The sequence below is a fragment of the Ovis aries genome, chromosome 20 (assembly GCF_016772045.2).
Source record: "Ovis aries strain OAR_USU_Benz2616 breed Rambouillet chromosome 20, ARS-UI_Ramb_v3.0, whole genome shotgun sequence".
NCBI lineage: Eukaryota > Metazoa > Chordata > Mammalia > Artiodactyla > Bovidae > Ovis > Ovis aries.
In genome coordinates this window covers 17,350,260-17,363,623 of record NC_056073.1, presented here as the reverse complement: position 1 = coordinate 17,363,623, position 13,364 = coordinate 17,350,260, and the positions used below count along the sequence as shown (strand labels likewise).

Genomic DNA, 13,364 nt, shown 5'->3' with positions numbered 1-13,364 from the left:
CCGCCTAATTCTGGGTGTAGAATACGCTGTTCCTGAGGAACCCGTGTCTTTGATCCCAGGTACAGACTGACTCCCAACCCTAGGTATAGACTGACCCTTAATCCCACCTCCAAAATCAAATCCCCCTAACCCAGAAAACAGGCTGACTCCTAACCCTGGTCAGTGTCTGATCCTAAACCCTGATTTCCACCTCCATAATCCCCAGCACAGAGTGGCCCAGCTCTACACAGATCCTCCATCACTGTGACCACAGACTCAGCCCCTGGAGCTACTCTAGGAGTGTGTGAGTCTTGGGGTGGGGGCAGATTGGAAAAGGAAGTGCTGCCGATGGAAGCCAGAAGCCATGCCCAAAACAGAGGGATGGAGTCTGGCCAGGCAGAGTTTTGACCCCTTGTGTCCTCCCTGCCAGAGCTTGGCGGGACCTAAGGGCGCTGGAACCTTGTGACCTCGGCTGGGCGTCACTCCTCTGCCTTCTGTCTTCCACTGTTGCTGCCTGGCTGCCCCAGGGCCCCTGCCCAACCCTCACCATATCCACTGGCTCCATCAGACAGCCAAACATGAAAGGGAAGATGACTGGCCCCGATGCAGGGCCCAGGAATGCACAGGTATCATCAGTGGACAGATGCCTGGCGCGCTTTGACCTGTCCACTCCCAACCCCTCCCGGGGTCAGGGGGAGACCCTAGGACCCAAGCAGAATGGTTGGGGGCGGAGCCCAGAGTGTGGCGCCAGGAGGGCCAAGTGGACTGTCCAGGTGGCAGACCAGGGCCTGGTTCCTCCCCGCCTCACATAGTAGGGCCTCAGATGTCCCATGAACAGGGGTGGGGGTGGGGCAAAGGCTGTTGGGAGGCTGGTGCCTGGTCCACAGAAGACTCAGTGGGTCCTTAACAATGCAGTCTTGGATCTAAAGGAATGGGGGTGAAGACCCTTTTGCAGTTGCAGTTTCAGTGGCCACCCCATCCCAGCCATGGGAAACTTTAGGGTGAGGCGGGCTGACACAGCCCTCCCCATGGCATCACAGCCTCAGACTGTAAGGAAAGCCCCCAGTCTTAAGAGAAAACATACACCCTGACTTCAGAGAGGAGTCTGAAGGAGGACACAGGGGCCACACTTCAAGCCAAAGCACAGCCCCCTCCCCTGCCAGCACCAGGTAAGATGTATGTCCATGGCACTCCCAGCCAAAGTCAGGCCTGTGGGGAGCCTGAACGATGGGGAGTGAGGCAGGCTTATCCAGGCAGCCTCCTTGGAGATGGTCCCCACATCAAAAAGAAGACCAGGTCTCCCCTCACGCATACACCCACCGCTAGGCCCTGAGAACACCCCGGCACCAGGAATGTTCAACACCCAAACCATTTCTCTCTGCGCAACCCGGTGCCCAGCTGGCTGAGAGCCTTGCTGGCTTCCCCCTGGGGAACTGGGGAGGGGTGGGGGCCAGAAACAAGCCTCCCAGGCATTCCTCCTGCATTCCCGGGGCCATGCCCTCCTTCCTCCCTGCCTCAGCCCAGCAATAAACTATTTCAGGCTTGCAAAATCTGGGCTGTTACTCTCCTGCTCACAACCCCCAGCGAGGCCAAGGCCTGGGCCCCCGTCAGGAAACCCGCAGCATCCACAGAGCCCAGATGGTTCTGGTCAAGTTGGATGGAGGAAACCGGTTAGCCTTTTGGGCCACCATCCATAGGAGCTGGGGAACAGGGAGGGTGGGGTCTGGCCCACTCCACAGGTCAGAGCCCCAGAGCTGGGGATAGGGTAAAGGGAGGAGTGGTGAGGAGGACAAGCCAGCATTGTTCGGGGATCCGGCAGGGGCTCAGTGTATTCAAAGAGATGATCTTTCAGTACAAGGCTCATCTCCCCTTCCCCCATCCCCAGGGTCAGTCACCATCTCCATTTTATGCATGAGAAAACTGAGCCTTCAACCAAGATTTGGCTCTGGGTCCCATCTCCCCATCTGACCACAAGTCTTCTCTCTCTCCATCCTGGCGCCCACTCTCAACTGACACAGATGTTAACAAATGTCCACGTCCTTCTCCTCCAACCCACCCCACACACACCCAGGGCCCAGCCCCTCCGCAGCGCCGTTTGCTCTGTCTTCCCAGGATCCCCATCCCTGCTCCCTCCCCCCAACCCCTGTGGGTCACTACATTCCTTTCCCTCTCCCTCTGCTCATAGGCTGCCTGTGTCTGCTCCTCTGGTCCCCACTGTGCCTTGGAGGCTGCTCTGGGACCTGATCTACTTCCTAAGAAGGGTTCTTATCCCCAAGCCCCTGAAGGGACCTTCTAGAGTTCCTTCCAGGGTACCTTAGCAACATGCTCCCTCCCATCTTCAGGCATCTGGAGCCTGGAGAAAAGAGTCTGAAGCCACCTGCTCTGTGGGACAGAAGTGGGTCTGACACCTCTCTGTGCTATCACTGTCTGCAATGCAGAAGACCCACCTGAGAGGTAGCCAACAGATGAATAAATGAACAAATGAGTGAATGAATCCCGCAATTCCTTTCTGAGCAACTACGTGTTCTAGATGCGACAATATGGCAATTAATGAAATGGGGGAAGAATTCTTGCCCCTTTGGAGCTTCATTCTAATGGGGAAAGGGGACAGAAGAGAAAGAGCATCCATATATAATGTCAGGTAGCGCCAGGAAGCAAAATAAAGCTGGAGGTACTGAAAGCCATGGGTTCAGTCCCTGGGTAGGGAAGATCTCCTGGAGAAGGAAATGGAAACCCACTCCAGTATTCTTGCCTGGGAAATGTATATGAAGGATGGTCACCAAAAGGGTGCTTCATGCATACGAAGTCAAAGGATGAGTATGGAAGAGGCGGGGTGAGGTTGTGACCCTACTCTGCCACTAACCAGAGCCTCAGTCTCCTTCTGTATAAAGCGAGGCAGTTGGACTGGAAGGCCATAGAGGTCTGACCCTCAGTTTTGATCTTCCAGGACTCCAACACATCATGCCTCTGTGAATGCAATTGGGGACATTACAGGCAGCTTAGAATCAGTGCTGAAGGCCACTGTCCTCTGCCCCCAGCCACTCCCCAGGCTCCAGTTCTGCTGATGTCATAAAATCAGCATGTGGAAGAGTAGCTGTGCATTCTGGGTCCCCAAGCTCCTGGGACTGCGTGCTGCGCAAATGTCAACAATTAGCACAAATAACAGGACTCTCATTCAGACTAGAGTGAGGATGATTCAGGCTGGGAGGCAAGATCGCCTGGGGCTGCAAGGAAGGTGGAATTTGCTGGAGGCCTGAGGGCCAGCCGTGCTTCTTCTCTCCCCTTCTGGTGCCCTCAAGCTCATTCTCTAACCCCTAGTCAGACACTCTGGGCTGGGCTGCGCTAGGAACGCCCACAGGGACCTCCTCATGACTGACTCCTGACAGTGGAGCTGCTCCCTAAGAGGGGCTGCCCCCAACCTGAGACTGCCTGCCCTGCCCCCTGAGCCTTCAGGGTTAGCAGCAGCTCGGAGAGTGGGTGTCCTGGACTGCCTCCTCCCATCAGCAGCATCCCCTCATACCTGTCCTAGAAGCTTCAGCCCCTAAAGACTTCCAGACCCCCGAACACTGTGACTTCCCTTCGCTGTGGCTGCCTGGCCAGGATCTGCAGATATCACACGTACACACACACACACACGCACACACATGTGCTCTCACACACCAGCCCACACTGAAGTACACAGAGAACCCCCACTAGAACTAATGATTTGTAGGGGGAAGAAGGCTAACATTCACGGGGAGCTTTACTTTTGCCCATCCCAGTTAACTCTCCTCCCATCGGAGGAGGAATTTTTGAACACTCCTGTGGGCTTCCCAGGTGGCTCAGTGGTAAAGAATTCACCTACCAATGCTGGAGACACAGAAGCCATGGGTTCAGTCCCTGGGTAGGGAAGATCTCCTGGAGAAGGAAATGGAAACCCACTCCAGTATTCTTGCCTGGGAAATGTCATGGACAGAGGAGCCTGGCGGGCTACAGTCCATGGGGTCACAAAGATTCAGACACGTCTGAGGTACTAAGCACACAACAAATGTCACAGAAGAGGGCCTTCCCCAGTGGCTCAGTGGTGGAGAACCCGCCTGCCAATGTCACCAAAGAAGAGACAGAAGCTCCAAGTCACACCCTCCCCCAAGGGAATGGCAGACCCAGCGGGGAGCCCGGCTCAGTCCGATACCAGCCCCTCTGAGACCACTGCCCCAAACAGGATCCCACACATGCACAGATGCAGATGCTGTTGCAGCCGTCCAGAGCTGGAAGTGCTGAGTTGGGTTCTACTGCTGCCCCTCCACGGGGCCCTGGGCGCAGCTCTCTCCCTCCCAAGGCTTCCGTGTCCTCATCTGGGAAATGGGAATCAGAACACCTCTCTCTTCTCTGCATGGCCTAAACCAGATGGGTCTTAAAGGACACTTCCACTTCCCACATGGAGAAGGTAATGGCACCCCACTCCAATACTCTTGCCTGGAAAACCCCATGAACGGAGGAGCCTGGTAGGCTGCAGTCCATGGGGTCGCTAAGAGTCGGACACGACTGAGCGACTTGACTTCACTTTCACTTTTCACTTTCATGCACAGGAGAAGGAAATGGCAACCCACTCCAGTGTTCTTGCCTGGAGAATCCTAGGGATGGGGGAGCCTGGTGGGCTGCCGTCTATGGGGTTGCACAGAGTCGGACACGACTGAAGCTACTTAGCAGCAGCAGCAGCCACTTCCCACATCCAGGGTTCTCCGAGGCTAAGCTTGTGCCTCAGGCCGCCCAAGGTTGTACACGAACCTGGCAGGGCCTCCTGGGTGGCCTCTTGCCTTGCCTCCCTCACTGGGGTCGGGGTTAGTGGAGGCCATGTCCAGCGGCGCCTTTCCTTCCGTTGGCCCCTCAGCACGAGCCCCTCTGGTGCTGACTAATGGCTTCGCCCGCTGCTGACATCAGCACCCATCTGTTTGTGGTGGGAAAAGAGGCTTCCTAGGGAAACAGGTTGACTAAATCTCAGCCAGGAAGGACCTCCCGGCTGGGCTGTTAAAGCAAGTTTAGTAAATACCCTGAGGGTTTTGTAGATGGCCTTGTGAACACACCCTGCTGGAAGGGACACCAGTCAAGAAGCGGACAGAATGCTGTTGTCTCCTGGAACACGGTTGGTCTGGGTATCATTCCAGCTGGTGCCTCTGGGATCAGGCGTGGGTGACCACAAAGCAGTGCCTCCCCTAGGCAACCTGTCCCCTCCCCAGCCACCCCAAGCCACGATCAGATTTTCACCCCTGGCTTTGGACCTTTCAGCTAGTTTCCTGAGCTATTCAGCCCATCATCTCAACAACCATTCTTCCTCTGACATCCCATCTCCTGTACCATCGTCCCCAACCTGGGCTGTTTCCACCCTCTGTCATCTCCAACCATCAAAACCCCATCACCCTCCATGTCCCTCTTCCATCTTCATACTCATGCCTACCTCCAGCAGCGCTCCCTTACCTCAACCCAAAGGTCACTATCTAATCCATAATCAATCTTACCCCTTGTCTACATTCTTTACTGAGTGATAAACTATGCCCGGAATGATATCCAGACCAGCAACTGTTCCAGGAGACAACAGCATTCTGTCTGCTACTATTGCTGTCCCTTCCAGCAGGATCTCTTTATATTCAGTTCAGTTCAGTTGCTCAGTCATGTCCGACTCTTTGTGACCCCACGGACTGCAGCAAACCAGGCTTCCCTGTCCATCCCAACTCCCAGAGCTTGCTCAAACTCATGTCCATCGAGTTGGTGATGCCATCCAATCATCTCATCCTCTGTCACCCCCTTCTCCTCCCGCCTTCAATCTTTCCCAGCATTGGGGTCTTTTTAAATGAATCAGTTCTTTGCATCAGTTGGCCAAAGTATTGGAGTTTCAGCTTCAGCGTCAGTCCTTCCAATGAATATTTAGGACTGATTTCCTTTAGGCTTGACTGGTTGGATCTCCTTGCAATCCAAGGGACTCTCAAGAGTCTTCTCTAACACCATAGTTCAAATGGCTGTCCACAGATCCTCAGGAGATGTGGATACTTCCTTTCTTAATAACCGACTGTCCTACAGTGGGCTGAGGTGGAGTGGACGGGGTCGGGGGGTGGGGGGCAGCAGGATGCAGGAGCGTCTCTAATCGCTGGGAGCCAGCATGAAGCCATCTACCTGGCTTGTTTAAACACACAAAGTCCAGGTGCTGAAGAACAATGAAAAGTGATGGTAGTGGATCAGCCTCCCTGATCAATCTTCCCTGTCTTAAGCTCAGATAAACCTACAGAGGAATCTGGTTCCAAATGTGTCATTTCTGACAGCAGATATGCTGGATTCCCCCTTGCAGAGCCAGCAGGGGTTGAGGGAGTTCATACCTCCGAGTAATAGCAGAAGAGCTTGTCTGAGCCTTCATCCAGTCTGATGGGTCTGCAACGAGAAATTTTTTTAATTAATTAATTTTATTTTTGACTGCGCTGGGTCTTCGTTGTGGCAAATGGGCTTTCTCTAGTTGCAGAAAGTGGAAGCTACTCTCTAGTTGCGGTTCAAGAGCTTCTCGTTGAGGTAGTTTCTCTTGTTGTGGAACCCAGGCTCTAGGCAGGTGGGCTCAGTAGTTGTGGCTCATGGGCTTAGTTGCCACAAGGCATGTGGAATCTTCCTGGGCTAAGGATCGAATCCACGTCCCCCTTGGCAGGCAGTGGATTCTTAACCACTGGACCACCAGGAAAGTCCCTATTTTGGAGAATCTTAATATTCAGCTGCAGTGTAAGAAAAGGAAAAAAGCTCACTTTGGAATGCAAAGTCTAAATTGGAGTTAAAAAAAAAAATTTGTGTTGGAATCCGGAATCTACCATTTAACTACTTTGCCTCGGTTTCCTCATCTGTAAAATGGGAACGAGAACATCTTCCTATCGGCCTCATAAGATTGGTTTGAGGGTTAAGTGTACTGAAGAACCCTCAAGGACCTTTTTCCAAGGCCAGCTGCACTGCAGGATTAAGCAAGAGCTGAATCTGAAGAGTCATTCTAGAACGCTGGTAGAAAAACTGCACTCACTATCTTGTCTGACCCATATAATTTTAAGAGTCTTTTTTACATGGGTCACTTCCAAAATCAAAATTAAGTGCAGTTAAAACAGGACAGCGAGTTCTGATCATTTCTTTCACGAAACCACTTACTTATTTTTATACGCAGACACTCTCTGCAGCTTTGATCTGTTTTTATCCTCCCTTTATGATACGTTGGAGGCAAGATACTGTATCTCCTCTTCCCCGTGTAAGTCTTGCCATGCCCTTTGGCCAAAGGCAGTTGGAGTGTGAACTTCCGACCGCCACTGTCAGTCACTAGGGTCTGAATGTTTCTTGGGACTTGTGCAGAGAAGGCAGCAGACACCTCTCCCCCTGCCCTCCCCCACCTCCTACCCGGCGGGAGGAGGGTTCATGCTGAGACTGAGACTGCGGAGGTTCTCAGACAGTGGTACCCAGTCCTGGCCAGCAGCACGGGCCTCACTGAGGAAGTCGGTGGATGTGCCAAATTCTCAGGCTCCACCTCACATGTGCTGAATCAAAGACTCCGATTTCTACACTTCAGTGTGCACCACCCAGGTTTTCAAACCATCACATTTGAGAACAGAGACCCTCGAGCACAACATACATGGACGATAGGAGCCATTAAAGCACCCAGGTCTGAGGAAGTCATCTTAACGAGGAAAAGACAGGAGGGCATCATGGATTGCACAGACCTGGGAGCCCAGCCCTTCAGCCCTCCTGGAAGCATGCAGGGAGGGCAGCCTTGGTCTGGAGAGACGCCAGAGATCTTGGGAATTAAGGGGCCAAAAGGGAAGTGGTAAAGGGGTAGCCTGCCTGGCAGCTGCTCCTCCGGCCCCTTGCCGACTGGGGGTCCCAGCAGCTTCCGGCAGTTGCCTCCATTGGCAGGAGCCTTCCTCCTTCTCCAGGCTTATCCTGAACTCATTAGCTCTGCTGGCATTCCCAGCTGTGGTTTGGCACCAAGGTCTGGCAATTCCCCGGACCCAGCCCAGGGCCATTTGCCTAGTAGGGACCTCAACCAGAGGTTGAGTTCGCGGTGCTCAGGGCCCCCCAGCCCACTGCACTGTCACTGTCCCTTCTCCGTCCCTGTGTGCCCAGCACTGTACCCATCCTTGGAGCTACAATGAAGGGACACAAAAGCCATGACTTCTGCCCTCAGAGAGCCCATCAAGTGAGCCCCTGTGTTATAAACCATGTGGCAGATTGTGCTGAGTTCCTTGTGGAACCCAGGACAGAGAGCTGTAAGTGCCAGAAAAGTGTGGTTGGCCAGGTATGCAGCGATCCAGAAGGCAGACTAGCCAACAGGGCAGCGAGGGAGCTCCCCAAAGGGAGGAGGCCCCGCACTTATCTGGAGAAAGGGGATACAGAGGGAACAAAATCCTGTCCCTCTGTCTCTAACTCCTTTTGTCTCTCTACCTCTCTCTACCTTTTCTTTTCCCCAGGCACAGACCCCTCGTTAAATGAGCAAGCTCTTTTTATGACAGGCTGTGGTCCTGTCATCAAAACTCTATTGGGACAACTAACTGGAGCCTGGGTAAAGCACCTGTGGTAGAGCCACATGCTGGAATACTACTCAGCCAGGAAAAGGAGCTAGTATCGTCCACGCTACAACTTGGGTGAATCTCAGAGGCGTAATGCCGCATGAGAGAAGCTGGACAGAAAAGGCTGCACGCTCACGAGACAATTCCCTTTATACGAAACTTCCAGGAAAGGCAAAACTACGTAGAGAGAAAACAGATGGGTCAGCAGTGGCCTGAGGTCGGGAGGAGGCGTAGGGAGTTGCTTTCAGTAGGGATTGAAACAAACAGCACAGGGAACTTTGCCGGGTGTCAGAAACGTTCTAAAACTGGCCTGTGCTGATGATTGTACAACTATGTAAATTTACTTAAATCATGGAATGTATGCTTAAAATGGGTCAGTGTGATGATAAGTTTTACCTTCTTAAAGGAACAGGACAAGTAAAATAGAAAGTAGTTGATGAACGGTTAGACACGTGGAAAAAACAATCGTTATAAAATGTTGATCGTGTCACATGGGTGCTCCCTGTATAATTTCTTCAGCTTTTCTGTATATGTTTGAAAGTTTTCACTATAAAATGTTGGGGACATCTCTAAAAGCTGGAAACAGGAAGGTGATCAAAGGATCTACGGTTTAGAAGGGTCCTTCCGACTACCAGAACAGTGACGTGAACAGCTCTGATAGTGGTGGTGGTGACAATGCATGCAGAGAAACTGAAATTCTTACTCACTGATGCTGAGAGCAGAAATGAACAGTCACTCTGGGCAATGGGCAGTGTCTACCCTATGACACAGTAATTCTTCTCCTAAGCACATGACAGAAACATGTACACTTGTACACCACAGGCCACAGATAAGAGCATGTAGGGGCTAAACTGGAAACGACACAATGATTATCAGTGGAGTGGCTGAGAAGTTGTGTATTCATACCATGGGACACCACGCAATAACAGGAATGAATGAACCACAAACTCGCAACATGATGAATTCACAGCCTGTGAATTTCACAGTGTTGAGCAAACAAGATCACACACAACCAAGTACATGTGAAGTGATTCCATTTATATAAATCCCAAAGTCAGGTAATACTAACTGTCAGGAATAGAAGACGAAAGAGTGCCTGCCTTCAGTGGGGCAGCAGCTGGAGGGGCTGTGGGCAGGGGCTGTGGGAAGCTGGCAGCACTCTGTTTCTTGAGCTGGATTATTAGTTGCATGTAAAACTCATAAGCTGCATGTGAAAAAAAAATGATCAAGCTAGGAATGGGATTTGTGCACTTTTCTGCATCCGTGTTTTAATTAGATTAAAATCAAGTTTATTAAATGGGGGAAAAAAGAACCAATCTGACTTCACTCAAGGACAGTTTCACCTTGAACGACCCCTGAGGGTCTCCTGAAGATGCAGCCAGTTTGCTTCCGGCCTCTTTGAGTAGCCTGGGACAGTCCCCACACCAGATCACAGAGGCCCAGTCCTTGGCATTTGTTAGATCTGCAAGGTCACTGGAGGGGAAAGAGGCGTCAGAGGTTTTTATGCCAGGCTAGCCCAGGGAGCCCGCAAAAGTCCTAGAAAGTTTGGCACGGCACTCTAAGTCAGAGTGAATCATAAAGGAGCATTCCAGTCCAGGCCTGTGTGAGATCAGGGAACATGTAAGCTGTGGGTAAGAAGAAAGTGAAGAACTGGGGAGAGACACAGTAGGCCTGCTCTTTCCGTCCCGAAGTCGTCATCTCAGACAATCCTCTGTCTTGCCATGATGACCTCAAAGGGCTTTAATAAAAGTACTAAAATGTACTCACATCCCCTGGAGGAGGAAATGGCAACCAACTCCAGTACTCTTGCCTGGATAATCCCATGGACAGAGGAACCTGGCAGGCTATAGTCCATGAGGTTGCAGGGTCGGACATGACTTGGTTACTGAGTATGCCTACAAAATGTTCTCAGTCAGAACTCCTTTTGTGAAGGAATACTCACCCTTTAGATATATTTTCTATTTGTGAGATTTCCATATTCAGGTGACAGGTCTCTCAGTGCAAGACCTGACTTTCTTTTTCTATATAACCAACTCCAATTTTCCATGAAGGGAAGGGTGTGAGGTTGGTTTATAGGTTATCCATAACAGGAAGCCTAATTCCAGGGAGAACAGTCAGGCTTCCCCATTATCACAGCTCATTGTGAACAGGCATTGTCCGTGTGCTACCAGATGTGAGATAAAATTCTAAAAATGCAACTGGAAATCCCAAGTCCCTGGCACAGGAATGGAACAGTGACAGCACGCACTATCCACAGTATTATCCGATTTCACCAACCGTTTTGATGTGTTAACAGGCCCAGAAAAAAAACAACCATCAACAATGTAAAAACTCATCATGAGCACCATAATATTTAAGAAAAATGTGGAGAATGAATGAATGTGCAGAAACCTGGGCAGAGCCAACTTTTGGAGACTCTGCTGGCTCAGGACCATAGCCCTCATCATGGGCTGATTTTTCCCAGAAAATACCCTGACAGTATTGCTGGGTATTGGGGGAGGGGCTCTAAGGCCAGGTGATCCCCAAGAAGCCCCATAACAGGCTTCTGCGTTCAAACAAGTTGAGAAATGCTGTGTTCAGGCGAAACACGACTGTGTTGGCAAGGGCTATGTGGTAGGGTAACAGGCTCAAATACAGCTGGTGGCGAAGCAACTAGGACCACTCTTATGGAGGGCAACCTGACAGTATCTTTTGAAATTAAAATCGCACATGGCCTTTGACCCAACAATTCTACTCCCCTGGCATTTTTCTTACAGATACACTCCCACAAGTACCAAGTGACGTGTAGCCAAGGATATTTGTTTTGCAGCATTGTTTATAATAATAAAAGCCTGGAAACAGTCTCATTCTCTCAAAGGGGGTCTGGCACAATCATCTTGGGAGTGATGGTTCATGGTTATGGAGTACGTGCTGCACATCAAAAGGGATCCTAAGCCCTTTACAAGTATTGCCTCATTTAATCCTCATAAAACACTCGGGGGTAGACTTCACTCTTCATCCTGGTCCACAATGAGGAAACTGAGGAACTAAGATATTAAGTAACTGGCTTGACATGAAACAACTCTTTTGTAGTTGAGTAGCTCCAGTACTCTTGCCTGGAAAATCCCATGGATGGACGAGCCTTGTGGGCTGCAGTCCATGGGGTCGCTAGGAGTCGGACATGACTGAGCGACTTCACTTTCACTTTTCACTTTCATGCATTGGAGAAGGAAATGGCAACCCACTCCAGTGTTCTTGCCTGGAGAATCCCTGGGACGGGGGAGCCTGGTGGGCTGCCATCTATGGGGTCGCACAGAGTCAGACGTGACTGAAGCAACTTAGCAGCAGCAGCAGCAGCCGCAGTGATCTATACTCTAACATTCTGCTTCCAAAGTCAATGGTCTTCACCACTCCATCACACCTTCCAAATGAAAATTTGAATCACCTGTTCGATGGAATGCACAGGAACAATAAAAAAGGCCAAGACAGCTCTCTGTGTGCTCATACCAAATGGTTTCCAGAAATATTGTTAAGTGAAAGAGGCAAAATGCTGAGCAGTGTGGGGCAATGGGAGAAAAAAGTTTATAAGTACATATATTTCAGACTATCTTTAGAAGGATGCATAGGAAACCAGTAACTCGGGGGCCTCCAAGAAAGGGAGCTAAGAAGTGGTTGGAGGAAAAGATGGAAGGCAGATATTTGTTTGAATTTGTTTTCAGCTTTTAATTTTATTTTGAAGGGATTTTGATCTTAAGCAAAGAGTCGACTCATTGGGAAAAACCCTGACATTGGGAAAGATTGAGGCAGGAGGAAAAGAGAGTGACAGAGGATGAGATGGTTGGATGATATCACCAACTCAATGGATGTGAGTGTGAGCAAACTCTGGGAGATAGTGAAGGACAGGGAAGCCTGGCATGCTGCAGTCCATGGGGTTGCAAAGAGTTGGACATGACTTATCGACTGAACAACAAGCTTACGGAAAAGTTGCAAGAAGAATTCCCAATACCCTAGATTCACTCACTGTTACTGTGCTTGATTTTTTTTTAACCACGTCCCTTCAGTACCTCTTTGAAATAAAATTAACAAGATAAAGTTAAGCATTTTCTCCTGCAGAAATTCTGGAGACTCTAAAACTCTGGGTATTCAAATCTCTCAGCAGAGAGTCGACTGCATACGCGTTCTTAGGAAGTTGATCCTGAACCACGCTATCCTCTGGAACAGATGCTTCCTCACCCAGAAGGATGAGAATGAGCCTAGAGTTTTGGAGAAGGGGGCTAAGGAAGCTTCCAGAACCATCAGGCTGAGGTCAGAAGCAGTTGAGCTCACTCAGGGATGGGGCAGGGCTGACACGGGCCGCAGAGCTGCTGTGGATGGTTCTCTGCACAGGGTTGCAGCAGGCAGGGACAAAGCAGAGGGGTTCCAGGTGTCCACGCAATGCCAGTCACCCTCCCAGTCCTGCCCAGTCCCTTTCATTACTTGCCCAGGCCCTGGTGCCAGTAAACTCAGTGCCTGAGACAGGCTGAAGGTCTCCTACCCTGTGAGCCAGACACCTGGGGGAAGAACTCATGTCCAAACACATGGTCTAAACAGACTGAGGGGGACTTCCCTGGTGGTCCAGTAGTGAAGACTCCGTGCCCCCAATGCAGGGGGGCCCAGGTTCAATCCCTGGTCGGGTGCTAGAGCCTACATGCCATGAGTAAAGATTCTGCATTCCAAAACTAAGACTTGGTGCAGCCAAGTAAATCAAGATAAATGCTAGACAGAAGGCAGAGGGCAGACTCCTTGCCACTTTTAAAAGCATTGCCTCCCCTGAGCACTTGCTACTGAATCCCAGAGTCTGTCACTTGCTCC

General features: G+C 50.9%; 1 long non-coding RNA gene across 1 annotated transcript in view; it reads right to left on the bottom strand.

Annotated features, from left to right (window-relative positions):
* Positions 1–13,364, bottom strand: part of LOC114109532 (uncharacterized) — a 39,515-nt gene that overhangs the window by 24,556 nt on the left and 1,595 nt on the right. Inside the window, exon 2 of the long non-coding RNA XR_003586201.3 lies at positions 6,327–6,378. This is a non-coding gene — a long non-coding RNA (uncharacterized LOC114109532). The remainder of the gene's footprint in view (positions 1–6,326; positions 6,379–13,364) is intronic.